General features: G+C 49.5%; 2 long non-coding RNA genes across 7 annotated transcripts in view; one reads left to right on the top strand and one right to left on the bottom strand.

Moving 5' to 3' along the window:
- The window catches only part of LOC103549512 (uncharacterized), a 175807-nt gene extending 160909 nt beyond the window's left edge, over positions 1–14898 (top strand). For all 6 annotated transcript variants that reach the window (XR_011537458.1, XR_011537456.1, XR_011537455.1 and 3 more), the window contains 3 exons: positions 11539–11712; positions 12544–12609; positions 14134–14898. This is a non-coding gene — a long non-coding RNA (uncharacterized lncRNA). The remainder of the gene's footprint in view (positions 1–11538; positions 11713–12543; positions 12610–14133) is intronic.
- LOC139081937 (uncharacterized) lies at positions 8068–8947 on the bottom strand. Its single transcript, XR_011537462.1, has 2 exons — positions 8858–8947; positions 8068–8321 (listed from the first exon to the last, which is right to left on the bottom strand). It is a non-coding gene; the product is annotated as an uncharacterized lncRNA (long non-coding RNA).
- Positions 14899–15853: the final 955 nt, after the last annotated feature.

Here is a 15853-nt window from a genome sequence, read left to right as displayed (position 1 = left end):
CACTCAACATAATACTCTCAAGGTCTATCCATGTTGTTGTGAATGGGACGACTTTGTCCTTTTTTATGGCTGAGTAGTATTCCATTGTATATATATACCACAACTTCTTTATCCAATCATCAGTTGCTGGGCACTTAGGTTGGTTCCATGACTTGGCTATTGTGAATAATGCTGCAATGAAGATAGGGTGCATGGAACTTCTGGAATTGCTGATTTCAGGTTCTTAGGATAGATACCCAGTAGTGGGATGGCTGGGTCATAAGGTATTTCTATCCTTAACTTTTTGAAGAATCTGCATACTGTTTTCCATAGTGGCTGTACCAGTTTGCATTCCCACCAACAGTGTATGAGGGTTCCCTTTTCTCCACAGCCTCTCCAACATTTGTCACTCTTGGTTTTGGATATTTTTGCCACTCTAACAGGTGTAAGGTGATATCTTACTGTAGTTTTGATTTGCATTTCCCTGATGATTAGTGATGATGAGCATCTTTTCATGTGTCTATTGGCCACCCGTATATCTTCTTTGGAGAAATGTCTGTTCATGTCCCCTGCCCATTTTGTAATTGGGTTATTTGATTTTTTTTTTTGTTGAGTTGTGTGAGTTCCTTGTATATTATGGAGATTAACCCTCTGTCGGATAAATAACTTGTGAACATTTTTTCCCAATTAGTGGGCTGTTTTTTTGTTTCAATCCTGTTTTCCCTTGCCTTGAAGAAGCTCTTTAGTCTGATGAAGTCCCATTTGTTTATTCTTTCTATTCTTTCCCTCATGTGAGGGGTTATGGTGTCCAAAAAGATTCTTTTGAAGCTGATGTCAAAGAGTGTGCTGCCGATATTCTCTTCTAGGAGACATTGTTTCAGGCCTAATCTTTAGGTCTTTGATCCATTTTGAGTTTATTTTAGTAAATGGTGAAAAAGAATGGTTGATTTTCATTCTTTTACATGTGGTTGTCCAGTTTTCCCAGCACCATTTGTTGAAGAGACTTTCTTTCCTCCATTGTAGGCCCTCAGCTCCTTTGTTAAAGATTAGCTGTCCATAGATGTGTGGTTTTATTTCTGGGCTTTCAATTCTGTTCCATTGATCTGTGCGTCTGTTTTTGTACCAGTAGATTGGGGATACTTTTTGGCAGAGAGACCAATGTGAGGAAAGGCCCAGGGGCGTCATAGTGGGTGTGTGTTGGGACATCCTGGCAATTTCCTTTCATGGAAGTAGAAAATGTGTGCCGGGGAAAATTATGAAGGAGCTGGAGAGGTAGCAGGGGCTAGATCAAAATGGCCTTCAATGTCACTCTAAGGAGAACAGACGTCACTCTGTAGGGGATGAAGTGGGAGATATTAATGATTATTGGAGAAGCATTCAAAAATGGGAAAAATATATCTGTGATGCTAACACTGAACTTTATCAACCATCTCCACTTCTCTGTGGGCCCTTCTGGATGTCCATCTGTGTAATTGTCCTGGGAGCACCTCTTGGAGCTGGCCAGTCCCTGCCCTTGTCACTCCTCACATAGTGCCATCCTTTGACCAGTGTGTCACCGCAAGGCCCTATTCCCTCGGGCCTGGCTTTTCCCTTCCACTCTCTGTCTCTCTGGTCATGGAGGCTAGGACCCTGGCTGGGCTTCAGAATCCAGCGTGAGAAAGGCATCTCTCTGAGTTCCAAAGTAGCTGAGAGACCCTCCCTGCCTGTGGAGAACAGAGATGAGATGACACTTCTCTGCCCAGAACCTCGTCCAGAGCACAGGCTGGCTCCGTATCACTGATTCCCATGTTAATGGAACAGCTGCCCACTGAGCGTACACCAGGTTTGGGGTGCTGGGCTAAGGAATCCACACACAGGAGTTCTTTAGTCCTCAGGACAGCTGGGGGATGTCGGGCTGGCTCCTCATTTTCCAGATGAGGAGACTGTCACTTGGAAAGGTCACAAAACAAGTGCCAGAGCCGAGGTTGGGAGCCAGGCTGTCTGAGTCAAAAGTTCAGTCTCTTGACCACTGTGTAATATTCCACTCCATCTGCAGGGCTTCTTAAGATGCGGTCCATGGAGTTTGTGCGTGGGAACGGGAGAAACAGCTACATCTTTATTTTCTCCGACCTCTAACTGAAATGCGGCATTTCTTTCTATAATGAATGCAGGCAACAGACCACAGTGAATTAGTGGTTCCAGAACTTGGGCACCAATAGAATTCACAGGTATTACACTTGTCACAAATACCCTGAAATATCATTTATACTACCTAGAAATTATAGTTGTTTTAAGAATGCCACTAGCTCTTGCTGTTTATTACAGTAATAAAGAAGCTCTAATATTTCTATCTCACAGACTTGATTTTTAATATTTTGATATCTATATTTCAAAAACAATTGGTTCTGATTGTGATCCTATGGATTTTCTTTTCTGCATTCTAAAATATCGTTCTGAGAAGCCTTCATAGGCTTCACAGTGGGACCCATGGGATAAAAAAGGTTAAGAACCCCTGCATGGAGTCTTTGCTGCCCCTTCAGGAAGTTCTCCCCCTCTCATTACCATAGGTCCAGTTGGTATTTTTCTTGTGCCTCATTCTGCATGTGGGACAGTCATCAATGGGCATGTCTGACCACTCCCCCCAGGAAACTCTGAACTTTCTGAAGCAGGACCGCATCTGATTCATTTGTGTACCCCCCACAGTATTGTTGGGTGTGTAATAGGTGTATAATAAATGCCTGTAAACTTAATGAATGAGTGAGGGATGGACGGATTGATGAGTGAGGGAATGAATACTGAGCAGTGTGGGGATTGCCCTCAAGAAGGACTGTTGACATGTTTCGAGTTCACTGTATGCCAGCCACTGGGACTTCTCATTTCCATGATCGCATCCAATCCCACAGCTGTACCAGAAAGAGATCATGACATCTATTTTATAGATGTAAGGAAACTGGGGCTCAGAGAGGATAAGCAACATGCTCAGTAAATGTCGGAGGAAGGGTTTCTCAGCTTCTTTCCTCTATGCTGCATGACCCACCTCTAGGGAGGCATAGGATGGATAAAAGGCAGGAAGTGTGGCGACAGAGAGGCATAGCAAGTAACATAGAGTCAATGACTTGTGCGTGATAGGGGAGACTCTTTTCAGTTGCTCTTGACTTGAAAGTTGTGTTCTTCAGCCCACAGCCTAGGTGGTCCAGAGTGTCTCTCTTCTCCTGTGGCACCAAAGAGCACAGGCAGAGAGAGGAGCCATTTGTATATAACAGACACCTGCTGCCAGTGTTTTGCCAAAGGGCTCTGTATCAGTGAGGGTCCAGCTAGGAGGACAGAAACCACTCTAGGTCTTTTGAACAGAGGGAATTGAATACAGGGAATTGGTGATGGAAATCTGAGAAGCCAAGCAGGGGACTATGAGGCAGATGCTGAAATTGTCAACAGCTGGAATCTGTTCCTACCCTCAGGGATATAGGGACAGTGAGAGGAGGTGGTGTAACCAAAGCTGGGAAACTGAGGCCGTCCAGTGGGAGCTGGAGCCTCAGTGGGCACTGCTAGGTGGGGGCTAGACAGCTGGCATTCTTGGGAGCACAACCACTGCCAGAGACTCAGACACTGCCAGAATGAAAGGGGGGAAAACATCCTGCTTCCTCCCCTCTTCCTACCCTCCCATCTTCTACAAGTGCCTTTCATTGACTGAACATACCAGAAAGCTAGAGGGTGGAGGAGCCTGGGAAATGTAGTCTCTTGAGATTCTGGGCAGATCAGAGAAGGGTGGGGATGGATCTAGAGCAAACCAGTAGCTGGCTGGCACAGATCTACTCCTGGAAGAGTAGGAACCCCAGGGCTTGTTCAGTATTACACAGGGCTGTGAACTGATCTAAGGAAGAGCTGATGGACGCTGGCTTTAAGCATGACTTTGGAGCAATTACAGCTAGAGAGACTGAGAAATCTGCCATTGATATCAATCTTGGGGCTCGGTCCTCCACCTCTTCTCGTGTGTCAACGTTCACTCCCTGGGTGGCTGCGTCCTGTCTTGTGGCTTTAAATATCATCTGTTGGCTGATGACTCTCAAGTGTCTTTCCTTGGCTCTGAAATGTCCCCTGAATTCCATACCTGTGTATTCAGTTTCTTACCTCACGTCTTCAGTTGGATGTGTAAAAGGGATATTAACCGAACATGTCAGGATGAGACATTTTATTTCCATCTGCCCCCCATTCCCTCTTCCCCAGAGCTGCCCACCTCAGTAAATGGGACCACTAGTCACTCAAGTGCTCAGGCCAAAAATCTTGTAGTCATTCTTGACTCCCACGTTTCTTTCATGCCCTGACCTCCCATCCATCAGCAAATCCCTCAGCTCTATGTTTGAAATAAATCCTGAATCTGACCTTTTCTCACCACCTCTTCTACTACTCCCCTGGTCTAATCACCAACATTATCCCTGGACTATTGCAGTAGCCTTTGCATTGGAATCCATCCCTCCATTTTCCCTGTTGCCCCGTGCCCAACTCTCACACAGCAGCCAGAGTGGTTCTGTTAAAACCTAAGTCAGATCTTACCGCTCTTTTGCTTGAATGTCATCCTCTCATGTTTTAAGAAAAATGCTTACCATGGCCTACAAGGCCCTGTGCATCCAGCCCTGTGCCCCTCGCTTCCCTTGCTCTGTCCACCGTGGTCTTGCTGTTTCTTGAACAGGTCAAAAATCCCTCTGACTTAGTGCTTTTGCACCTGCTGTCCCTCTGCATGGAACATTATGTCCCTAGATGTCCACAGGCTTCCTCACTTTATTCATGTCCCTTACCACCCTAACACAGAGAACATCCCAGTTAATCTCTCTCCCCTTCCCGGATTTGTCTTCATTACATTCCTTAATGGTATTACATATACTAAATTTGGTTTGTTCAATGCCTGTCTTCCCCATAGAGCTATGCTGGATTATCAGTCAGTACCACTTCCCCTCTTCTTTGCACACTCTTGTGTCATGAGGGCTAGAAACTTGGGAACCATGAGGGCTAGAAGCTTGGGAACCACATTTTCCAGAACCCCCGTGCACAGAATGACTCCAGGTTTGATTCCGCCAGTGGCACACCTATAAGATTTGGAAGGTGGAAGAAAAGCAGAATCTATATTCTTGTTCCTCCAGCAGCAACGGGCTGATGCCTGGGCTTTGGTAAATTGAGATGGTTGCTGTGGCCTCTGGATGTTTTCTTGCAAACCATACACCTTAGTCCCTGAGTCCTACAGCCATTTTGGCAATTTCCTTGTTTCATGCAACTTCCTAAGATGTAACAGTGGGTTTCATCATTAATGTGTGTCTTTCCAAAGGTTTTGTAAGCCACCTCTTCCTTGGAATTCCTCCAGTGGTTTCTGTTTTCCTAACAGAACTACCTGCTACAACTCCCAGCATACAGTAGGCACTCAATAAATATGACCGAAGAATCAACAAATCTTGATATAAGGAAGTGATTGGTCCAGAATGGATCCATACTAAATACAAAGCAGCATCCTCAGAGGCTGGAGACTGTCAGCTCAGTCCCGTCTATTTCAGGGGTTTAATAGGACCTCAGTGAGCCAGGGATCGACTTCAGACCCATTCTATAGAGCGTTGGGAGTGTGCCATTTCTGCATTTGTGCAGAAATTAACATTTTAGAAAATGGTATGTAGTTCGTTCCACGATGTGGGTTCCATCCCTTCTCAGCTCGTCCATTTTTAAAATAAATATTTGAGGTCCAAACAGCTCCACCAGACGCTGCGGAGGAAAGAGGGTTCGGGACTGGGGAGACCTTCTGAGATTTGCAGTCGAGGTTCTGGACCAGAATGGTCCAAGTGTGCAGCCCCTTTAGATAAATAGCTCGTCTTCCTGAGGGCTTGGCATGAGTTAAGCTCTGTGCTCAGGGCTCCTCATGCCCCATCTCATAGAATCCTCGCAAAGATTCCATGAGGTAGGTATTACCCCTCCATTTTATGGAAGAGGAAACAGGCTCAGAGAGGTTCAAGGACTTGCACAAGATCACCCAGCTAAGGCAGAGTGAGGATTTGAGCCCAGGTCCCACCAGGTCCTAATTAACCACACTTTCTCTGGAATCTTCCCTCTCTTCCCTCTGATCCTCGGGCTTGGGTCCTAGCAGCCAGGCTGGCACGTGTTTGGCAAGAGTAAAGAAGGGCCCCTGGAGCCCCGTTTTCCTGAAAGCCCTCTTCCCTTCCTTTCCCAACGCTCGCCACACCATCAGCCTTGGAGCCCACCCACTAACCCCATGCTGTTTATCCTTTTTCATGGTAATCATCACAAAAATCCCCAAACTCCCAGTTTACCCCTCAGCCTCTGCCCTCTAATCTTCATTTGGCTCCGTACGTCCACCAATAAGACTCCGACCCTCTCCTTCCTTCCTCGTGAACTTCTTCCACTGCGCTTTCTGTGGTTAGTCCTCAGACACCCTGTATCCTCACCTTCGTCCCAGAACCATCCCCTTCACCTTCTTACCCAAGGGGAAACTGTGCTTCCCTCCGAGAACACCACTTCCCCCGCAGCCTCTCCAGCGGTGCCTTCCTTGTTCAACCGCAGCCCTTGACCAGGCCTGGCAGGTGGGAGGAGGATGCTCCTGGCTCTTCATCGGCACTTTCCGATTGTTCCTTCTCATGTGTTCTCTGCAAACCGCTGCTCTGAAGTCATGCCATCAAACCCTTTGATGCTCCTCCCCGTTCCAGTCCTCTATGGACCCCTAGTCACCCCCCTCACTCTCATTCCATGAAGATTTGAAAATCCTGGTCCACTGTTTCCCCAACACTGCGCCATCACCATACTTGGTGACCTCAGTGTACACAGAGATAATTCTTCCAGCAGCCTGGCTCTCACTTCCTGGACCTCCTTTCTCACATCTTCTCTCCACCTCTCAGTCCCAAGGTCCTACATTCATGCTTGCCTTTAACGGTAACTGTATCCTCTGAATCCAAGCATGCTACTTTCTGAAGACCACCTTACCTTTTCAGCTCACTCTGCCTGGGGTGGTGTCATCGCATGGTCTCCAGGAGAGGGAAGCTGTTCTCCACCAGCAGAGGTGGGTGGGCTGCTGCTTCTGGCACAGAAGGCTCAGGGAGAATTTGAGGTTCAAGATTTTTAGGCTTGTGTCCACAAATGTGCTCATCTGACATTCAGGGTCCCACTCTTTCCCTGCCACAGACTTTAAGGATACTTGTGAGACTATGCATTCATCTCCTTTGCAGGTCTGCCCTTTAATAAGCAAACCCTGGGTCCAGTTTTCAGCCCTGTGGCTTCATCCTTTAAAGATGCCAAGGGACCTTCTGCCTTTCAAAACATACCTTAAGTTGTCAGTTAGCTTCCCTGGGTCCACCATTTTATTTTTGCCAGGTTTTCAAGCCTTTGAAAGCAGCCAGCCCTCACCACCATCCTTCCCATTATGATTTCCTCCAGACTGATCAAGGCCCAAAGCCACGCCATATCCCAATGCCTCCCCTTCCTGCCGTGCCTTATTTCGTTAACCACAGGTTAAAGTTCAGTGTATGTGGAGCCCTGCATGCCAGAGGTGATCATCACTCCACTCTCCACGGCAAAGTGGTCCCTACTGTCTTCAGATAGATGGGCAACCCAGCTCCTACGTCCCATCTTGACGATCTGCTCTCTAGGACCATGCTTAGTACCAACTGCCTTAGGCCTGGTTCCCAGAAAGCAGAGCCCAAGGAAAAAGCTTGTCTTATCACGCTAATGGAGAGTGTGATCCAGTGGTCACAGGAGTGAGGAAAGTGGAGAGTGAGGCAGGGAGATGGGGAGAGCAGACACCGGGAAATGCAAGGCTGAACTTCGCAAAACACAGCTTTGTGACAGGTGTGGCTGATGGTCTCAGGTATATCTTCTTCTGTGCAGGACCACACATGCTGTCTGAGCAGACTGGTGAACATCTAGTGATGGGAGGGGGTAGGGAGGCAATTGATCCTCAGGATCCCTCCCATCCCGTGTCAACGTTTGCCTCATGGGATGTCAACCCTGCTGCACTTCTGGATGGTGTCACCCATCCCTTCAGTGACCCTGAAGAAATCAGAAACCATGCGTTTTGGTGTGACATTTTCCTCCGGGTGCAGAAGTGGAGGGAGGTCAGGGGACTCAGGGCACGCTACTGTTTATTGAGCATCGCTGTATATGTCAGGAGCCGCGTCCAGCCTTATCGTGCTCTGTGGGCCCTGGGGCCCTGGAGGAGTTCTCTGGCTGCAGAGCTGCAAGGTCCCTGAAGCTGTGCTGAACGTCGCCCACCTGGAGAGCCCGTCAATGTGGTAGCAGCTGAGGCAGAAGGAGGAGTCAAGGATGCTAGAGGCCGCGACCAAGAGGATTTGGGGTCGCGCAGGAGGCCCTGAGACACCCTGAGAAGCAAAGTCAGATTACGCCATTCCTTGGCTCAGAATCCCCACGGTTTCCTCCTCCCAGTGGCCCACAGACCCCATCCAATCTGACCCTGCTCCTTCCACTCCCCACATGGCTTACTGGTCCAGGAACACTGAGCTCCGTGCCTTTCCTCGGTCCCGCCACGCCCGCCCTCCTTGGTACCTGCTTTTCTCTGCCTGAAGAGCTCTTCTCTCGCATATCTGACTGCCTGTTTCCTTAATTCCCTTCAGGTCCCTTGTCAGATGTCACTTTATCTGTGAGCCCTTCTCTGGTCATCTTACTTAAAAGAGCACTTTATTTCCTACACCCTCCCCAACACTCTCTCTCTTTACCCTGCCGTGCTGTCCTGACAACTTCATGTTTAGTTGGCTGTTTCTTGCTTGTCTTCCCTGAGCTAGAATGTAAGCCCCCCGAGGGCAGGACTGTTTCTGTTACCCCAGCACCATGGTAGGTGCCCCATAAATCTTTTGTCAAATGAATGGATGATTGAGTAAATGAATGACTACTACCCAACCTCTATTCTCCCCTGCCATGACTGATAGACCAGAAGGAACCGCTGATCTAAGCTGGCCAATCCCATGTCCTCTCCAGATCCTTTGGAATTGGAATTTGGAATTGAGAACCTGGCGAGGTTCTGCAAGGGGCAGAAATTCCAACCTGTGAATTCAGGGGCTGCAGGGCGGCACCTTCCACCATGTGCCAAAGAAGCGGAAGGAGCTGGTCTGCAGAAACGAGATATAAGGAGCCCTGCTGAGAATGGAGAGGGGCCTGTGCTGGCTCTATTCCCCACTTGGGGTCCAGGAGATAGTCCAAGACCTTATAATAAATTCTTCCTTTCTACTCAAGTTGACTGGAGTGGTTTTACTTTTGTTTGAAATTAAAGTCTTAAATATCAACACTACTATTTCTTGAGAATGATATGTATCAGGAGCTGTGCTGATCCTTATCATGCTTTGTGAGGCCAGAGCAGGCCACTTCCTGCTGGCGCGGACCACGCAGGGCCCCTGGGTCACAGCGCCACGGTTAACACACGGCCCTTGATGCGGGAGAGTCTTCCCTGCCAATTTCCACTGCGGCTGCTCTGAGGCTGCCCTGAGGCCTTTTCCTGGCACCCAGGGGGTGCCCCAGCTGCCCAGGAGCCCCAGGCCTCTCCTCTTTACCCTGGCACATGGCACCCCCCCTACCCCAGCTGTCAGCACAGGCTCCCAGCTCCTTGTCACCTCTGTGCCTGAGGCTCCAGGTCTCAGCCAAGCTCTGGGTTGGGCCTCACACCCCCGCTCCCTGACCCCGCTCATGCCCACCCAGCATCTGGCTCCTTCTCTCCCTGCCTCCTGAGCCCCACGGTCCCCTCCCCCCAGGCCTGACCCCAGAGCATGGAATCCATTGTCCTACTCCATCCCAGCCAATCCCCAGCCCGACCTGACAGCTCCCCCATTACGGATGCACATTGACAAACAGCTCATTTACATAGAACACAAGGGAGCAGCTTCTGTCTTCAGAAAACAGGAGACTCCGGGTCACCTAGACCGGGCGAATCCTGAGATGAGGGAGCCTCTTGCCCTTCCTCCCTCTTTCTAGGCAACTCTGAATGGGCCCTCAGGCCAAGGGTGGGGGTGAGGAGGATGAAATCCAGTTGAACAGAAAGAAATGAGGTGTTGGGCAGGCAGATGCTATTTAGTTGCCTGCGTTTATTTGTTTTTTTAGAACAATTTTATTTCTTATCTACATATGCCCTTATGAAACCTTTAGGGCCTGTTTTTTCATTCGGCCAGCCCCCACCCTCCTCCATGTTACCCTGTCGCTTGTTGGGCAGCCCCCACGCCCCCACTGCCTCGCACAGATTTTATTTCAAAGGCTAGCCATCACCCTGCAGAAAGGAGGCGTGTGCATTGGGGAAGAGGCCAGGCTTTGGAGTGAGGAAGCCCCCTGTTTGAATCCCAGTGCCATGTTTGATGAAAAACTCCTTCGGGGCCTCAGTTTCCCCACTGGTAAACTGGGGATAATAATATGAACTCCATGGAGAGTGAGCATGTGGCTGTAAGGGACTTTGTGCAGTGCTGGGTGGAGGATAAAGGATCCAGAAGCAATAGCTACATTATTGAGGTTTAGGAAACAGAAAAACTCAACCGCATGCCCCATCCTGGCCTCCTCTCCCATCCTTCCAAGAAACCCTGTCTCTTGTTCTGACTCAAGCACGGATACACTCCCGCCCCTAGTGGCAGGCAGAGGATGTAGACCATTCGTCCCCCTGCTTTTATTAGTTTACATTCTTCTCTGGAAATGGTCCCTCTCTTCTTGTTCTGTTCTTGATCTGTTAATTCCTTCTTTCCCCAAACCCACCCATCTCAAGAAGGTGACAGATGTGGACCATGGTGGGACTGGGGGCAGGCAGGGTCGGGACACACTAATGCGACAGTGCTGAATGCACTACCGTGAGCCAGGTATTATGCTAAGCTCTGCACAGCAGTTGCCTGACTTAGTCTCGCCCTTGGTGCACTCACGTCAGGCATTTCCCACTGAGCCCAGAAAGTTCTCGGAAAGTGTCATGATCCATTAGCAATGTCTGCCCTGGGTGAAGCCGCAGGGATGTCAAGACTCCATTTGCCTTCTCAGCTGGGTGCAGTTGGGGACATGTAGGAGGGACTCTGGGCTCAAGGCGGGGCTCAGGTGAGCTTCCTGAGGAGGTGACCCTGAGCTGACATCTGCAGAATGAGAAGAAGGATGGGCCGGGCTCTGGGCAGGGAGCAGCCTGGGTGTGAGATAGGAAGCAACATGGAAGGCAGATGGGTATCACTGGAGCTTAAACAGGAGGCAGAGAGAGCTGGGAGATGGAATTAGAACATGTAAAGCATTTAGAACCCATAGTAAGTGCTTGATAAATAGTCGCTGCCAATATTGTTATTATTACTGTTATTATTATTACTGGAGAGTTTCAATAAATGTTTCTCGGCTGACTGGCAGCAGGCAAGGCCCACTGAGTACCTAGTGGTTACTGCCCAGCAAATCCCTAGTCGATTTGTTGGCAGCTTGATCAATAATCAATTGACTCTGGGAGAGTCCAGCCATGGCGGGTGATAACGTGTCAGAATAAAGACATAAGTGGCAGGACAAATACTGTGCCCCAAGTTCAAGTTTAGGTAAACACTGCTTTTTCCTTAACTCCTCCTCTGAAGATGTCCTCCTGCCTTGCTTCAGGTGCACCTGAGCCCACCCCTGGGAGCTTCTGATTCTGGCGGCCTCTCTTTGTGGCACAGCTGTGTCCTCCCCTGGTCCACATCCTGGAGAGGGGGTTGCACTCAAGAGAAACAAGAAGAGAGAGAAGGCTTCTGCTCATCCCTTCTGTGGAAGTCCCGGTGACCATGGGGTGAGGTAAGGGCCATGGACTAGGTGGGGCGGCCTGGGGAGCTGGGCCTGACTTCCTGCGTGTCTAGACTGGCTGTGACGAACTGGGCAAGGACGGGGGTTTCTCCTGCAGGTCTGTGGGCTGAGGGGAGAGTGACAGAGGGGCAGGGGCATTCTTAAAAAGCCATTGCGCCCTGTTGCTGTAATCTATCACCTCTCCATCCCCACCCCAGTGGTCTAGAGTTTTTTCTCTCTGCAGCCAGTCAGCGGGGCATCCCCCTTCAGCAGGGGGACTCTGAGCTGTCACCTGCTCCCAGCCCTGCCTCCTTCCCTGAGACTAGGGACGTCTCTGAGGGGGCTGGGGCTAGTGGATTTCCTAAGGCAGAGCCCCCTCCTCACCCATCAATTTCCTGCGGGAAGGGGTCCCAGTGAACTCTGGGTGCCTTGAAGGCAGACACTTTCCCCCACTGTTATCATTTCCTGTCTCCTCTGCTCACTCTCCCAAGGACTGCTCTGAAACTCAGACCCTGTGCCTCCCCCACCAGAGCTGGGGCAGACCCCACCCCTCATTTTCCACATTGCGCTTCCTTATTTTATGGGATGGAGGGCCTGGGTCAACCCCCTAATACCCCGGCTCTTCTGCACAGGAGGAATTTGCGTCTCCTTCCCTCCACCCTCAGGGCACTGTTCCTGCTCCCACCCTCCCCTTCATCCCTCAGAGCCTAATTGAAGAGGCTCCCCCTGGCAGAGAAGATGAAAGCTTTATCTTCCCAGTCCATCCTGAAGCGTGTTAAGATGATGGATGAGCTTCCAGACCTGCATGCTCCTCCCAGTAGCATTAACAAAATTGCCTTTCAGGATCCCAACTCCCATGTCAAGATGGGCTGCGGTGGAGACGGGAGACCCGAGCTTTGGCACTCGACGGTGAGCATTAAAATTATTTTAAGACGGCATTTAGGGTCTGCGTTCCCTGTGTGTGAGCCAGTCCCATTGCTGGCACCGGAATAAGATGAATCATGTTTGTTAAAAAGCTCTTTGGTATGGTCTGATTGACCATTAGGAACACTCAGCTTGGAGCTGGGATGCATGGCCCAGCTCTTGGGTCTGGATGGGACCCGTAAGAGATGTGGTCACTGTCAGCCCTATTGGATCATGGCCAAGTCTTTTCTTTTAGGCCTCTCTAACCTCCCCTGGGCTGATGCTGTCAAGAGTTCGGAGATAGAACACAGGTACGAGAGTCTGGAATTGGACTCTCACCTCTGTAACCAAGTTGCTGGTTGACCTTGGTGAGCTCTTTCCCCCTTGCCCATTGGCATCCTCATCTATGAAATTAAGGGGGTGGCTAGCTGTTATGGGTTGAATTGCATTCCCCCAAAATTCGTATGTTGAAGTCCTAGACTCAACAGTATCTCAGAATGTGATCTTATTTGGAAATAGGGCCTCTACAGAGGCGATCAAGTTAAAATGAAGTCATCAGAGTGAGGCCTCATCCAATACCGTTGGTATCCTCATAAGAAAGGGACACTCGAGTACAGACAGGCACGCAGGGAGAACACCATGTGTAAACTCAGGCAGAGATCAGGGTGCTGCATCTGCAAGCCAAGCAGCACCAAAGAGATCCAGCAAACCACCAGAAGCTAGGAGAGAGGCACGCAACAGACTTGTCCTCACAGCCCTCAGAAGCAACCAACTCTTGAACTTCCAGCCTCCAGAACTGTGACAATACATTTCTGTTACTTAAGCCACTCAGTCTGTGGTACGTTGTCACAGCAGTTCTAGGAAACTAACATACTAACTAAAGCCTCTCCCATTCTGATGTTCCCTGAGTCTTTGATTCCAGGATTCAGCCTTGGGTACCAGCTGGGACAGGAGGAGGGGCAGGGGGGTGAATCTGCTCTCTGCTGCCCCAGGACCTTGGAGCTGAAGCCCCTTTGTTTCTGAAACTAAAATGGTTAGAAAGCCCCCGGAGCTCAGAGGGATCGGCTGGTCTTTGGGGAATAGCTGGATGGAGGAGGGGCAGCTGCCCAAGAACAGGAGCACAGGTAGAGGTCTGGCGCTGAGTTTGAGGTTACCCGGATCTCAGGATGGGAGTCTGGAATCCCCACCTGGAAACTAGAAGCAGGGAGCAGGGGTGTCTGCTTCTAGACACTTGGGACGAAGTGGATGTGTTGGGCCAACCTCAGCTTCTTGACACTCCCAGGTCAACTTATTTTTCCCCCAAATGAGAATCTTTTTAATTACATGGAAACTTATCCACTTGGAGTAGACATTAGTGTGCATTATAGAAAAATAAAGCTAAAATTATTGCATACCTGAATATGTGGCTTGAAATACCCATGAATATTTTTTTACTGAGTATCCAGCATAGCCAGACGTGGTAACTACATTCTGTCAATCCTATTGACAACTGTGTTAACTGTATGTAATATTACTGTCTCCGCCTTACAGGTGAGGAAAACCGAGACGCAGAAAAGCGAAGTGACTTGCCCAAAGTTGCACAGACAAGTGGTACTGCTTATATTTGAACTCGGGGAGTCTGATTCCAGACCTTACAGTGCCCAAGGGCCGGTGCCTCAAGGGCCTGGAACCTGATGACACTGAATCTTCTCAGGAGATGCTACGAGCTGGGGACCACAGAGCAACAGATGAGGGACAATCATGGTGTCATTGAGCGTTTGAAAAACTTGTGCTGGCTATAAGACATTGGTTAAGAGCGCCCTGGTGACATACGGACCACGTCTATCATGGGGCTGTAGCCGTGGGCCCTCTAGGACCCATTCGACTGACCTCATCTCTTATCAACAGAGTGATTAAGAATTGTCTTTCAGAAAAACTGCAAAGTCACGTAGCCAGGGCATGTGCAAAAGAAGAAATCGTGGTCTGAAATGACATCCAGACCAAAGATTGTCCTTCCCACAGAACCCAAGGACTGGACACGACCAGAACTTGAAAGTTGGACTCTTAGCCCTCCTTCAGGAAGAGCCGGTGTTTAAATTCCTTCCCCATCCTGTCATAAACGTTGAAAACCTTACCCTAAATGCTTGAAGCCCACTGATCAAAACCTGTCCCACCAGTGTTTCCGTGTGCCAGCCGGTTCTCCCTAACCTCTTAAATTTCACCCCAAATCCTGAATCTGGGAGACAGATCTGAGGGCGCGAGCTCCCTGCCTTCCTGCAGACTGATCTCGCAGAATAAAAGCTGATTTCTCCCCCGAAGGCTGATGCATAATTAATTAGCTTGTTTATGTGCATCAGGCAGAGAACCCCAATTCTGTGCGGTAACAGGGCCACCCTGTTTACCCAACACAAGTTCTGGTGACTGAGCAGGTAGTGTATGCTCTTTTGTTCCTGGGAGGTGGGGGGTGGGGGGCAACGTCTGCTTGCAGGGACAGGAGATCTGCCCGCTGTGACTCCCCCGCCACCCCTCCCCACGAGGCAGGTAGCACCAGGTGTATCTGGCACAGGCGCCGGGGAAGGGCAATCAGCAAGAGAGAGTGAGCCGGGCTGTGCTGGGGCTCAGGATGGCACTTGCAATCAGGGCATTTCACACAGCAAATTGTGGTCATTTAGGCTTCTTTACGGCGAGCTTAATTTCAGGCCCAAGCGCGGAGGATATTCAAAGACACAATGAGGTAATTTCACATTTTAAAGCAGAGAATGCAGTGTAAATTAGTAGAAAAATCATGACACTTATAAACCCGTTCTAAAGATGTATTGTTCCCTTTTCTTCTGGGAGAAAAAAATCAGCTTCTATTAAGATTGAATTAACCGCTGGAAGAGAATTCCTCAGACGGCCAATTCATAAGGAGAAATCTATTTTAAACTTGGTCAAAAGGCTTTTGCAGAAAGTGGTGGGAAGAGAGTTCCCAAGGAGATGCAGGTGCTCCCTAGGCAGTCCCCACACCTGGGCACCGAGGGCGGGGCCCACACATGCCCTCCCTGGGTTGACCCCCTGTGGGTGCAGCCTTGAGTGGTCCAACTGCTGAGCTCAGATGCCCCCCAGACAATGGGGCCCACCCCCTTCAAGTGCTGTGACCCTGGACCTACTGTCTAGTGAAATGGTTAGGTGCACAGATTTTGGGGTCTTGTTGCTTGGATTAGAGTGCTAGCCCTGCCAGCAATCAGGTCTGTGACCCTGAACAAGAACTTAACTTTCTATCCTCTGTTTT

This window comes from Equus przewalskii, chromosome 2 (assembly GCF_037783145.1).
Source record: "Equus przewalskii isolate Varuska chromosome 2, EquPr2, whole genome shotgun sequence".
Taxonomy (NCBI): Eukaryota; Metazoa; Chordata; class Mammalia; order Perissodactyla; family Equidae; genus Equus; species Equus przewalskii.
The sequence above is the reverse complement of the archived record's forward strand: the minus strand, read 5'-3'. Positions and strand labels throughout refer to the sequence as shown.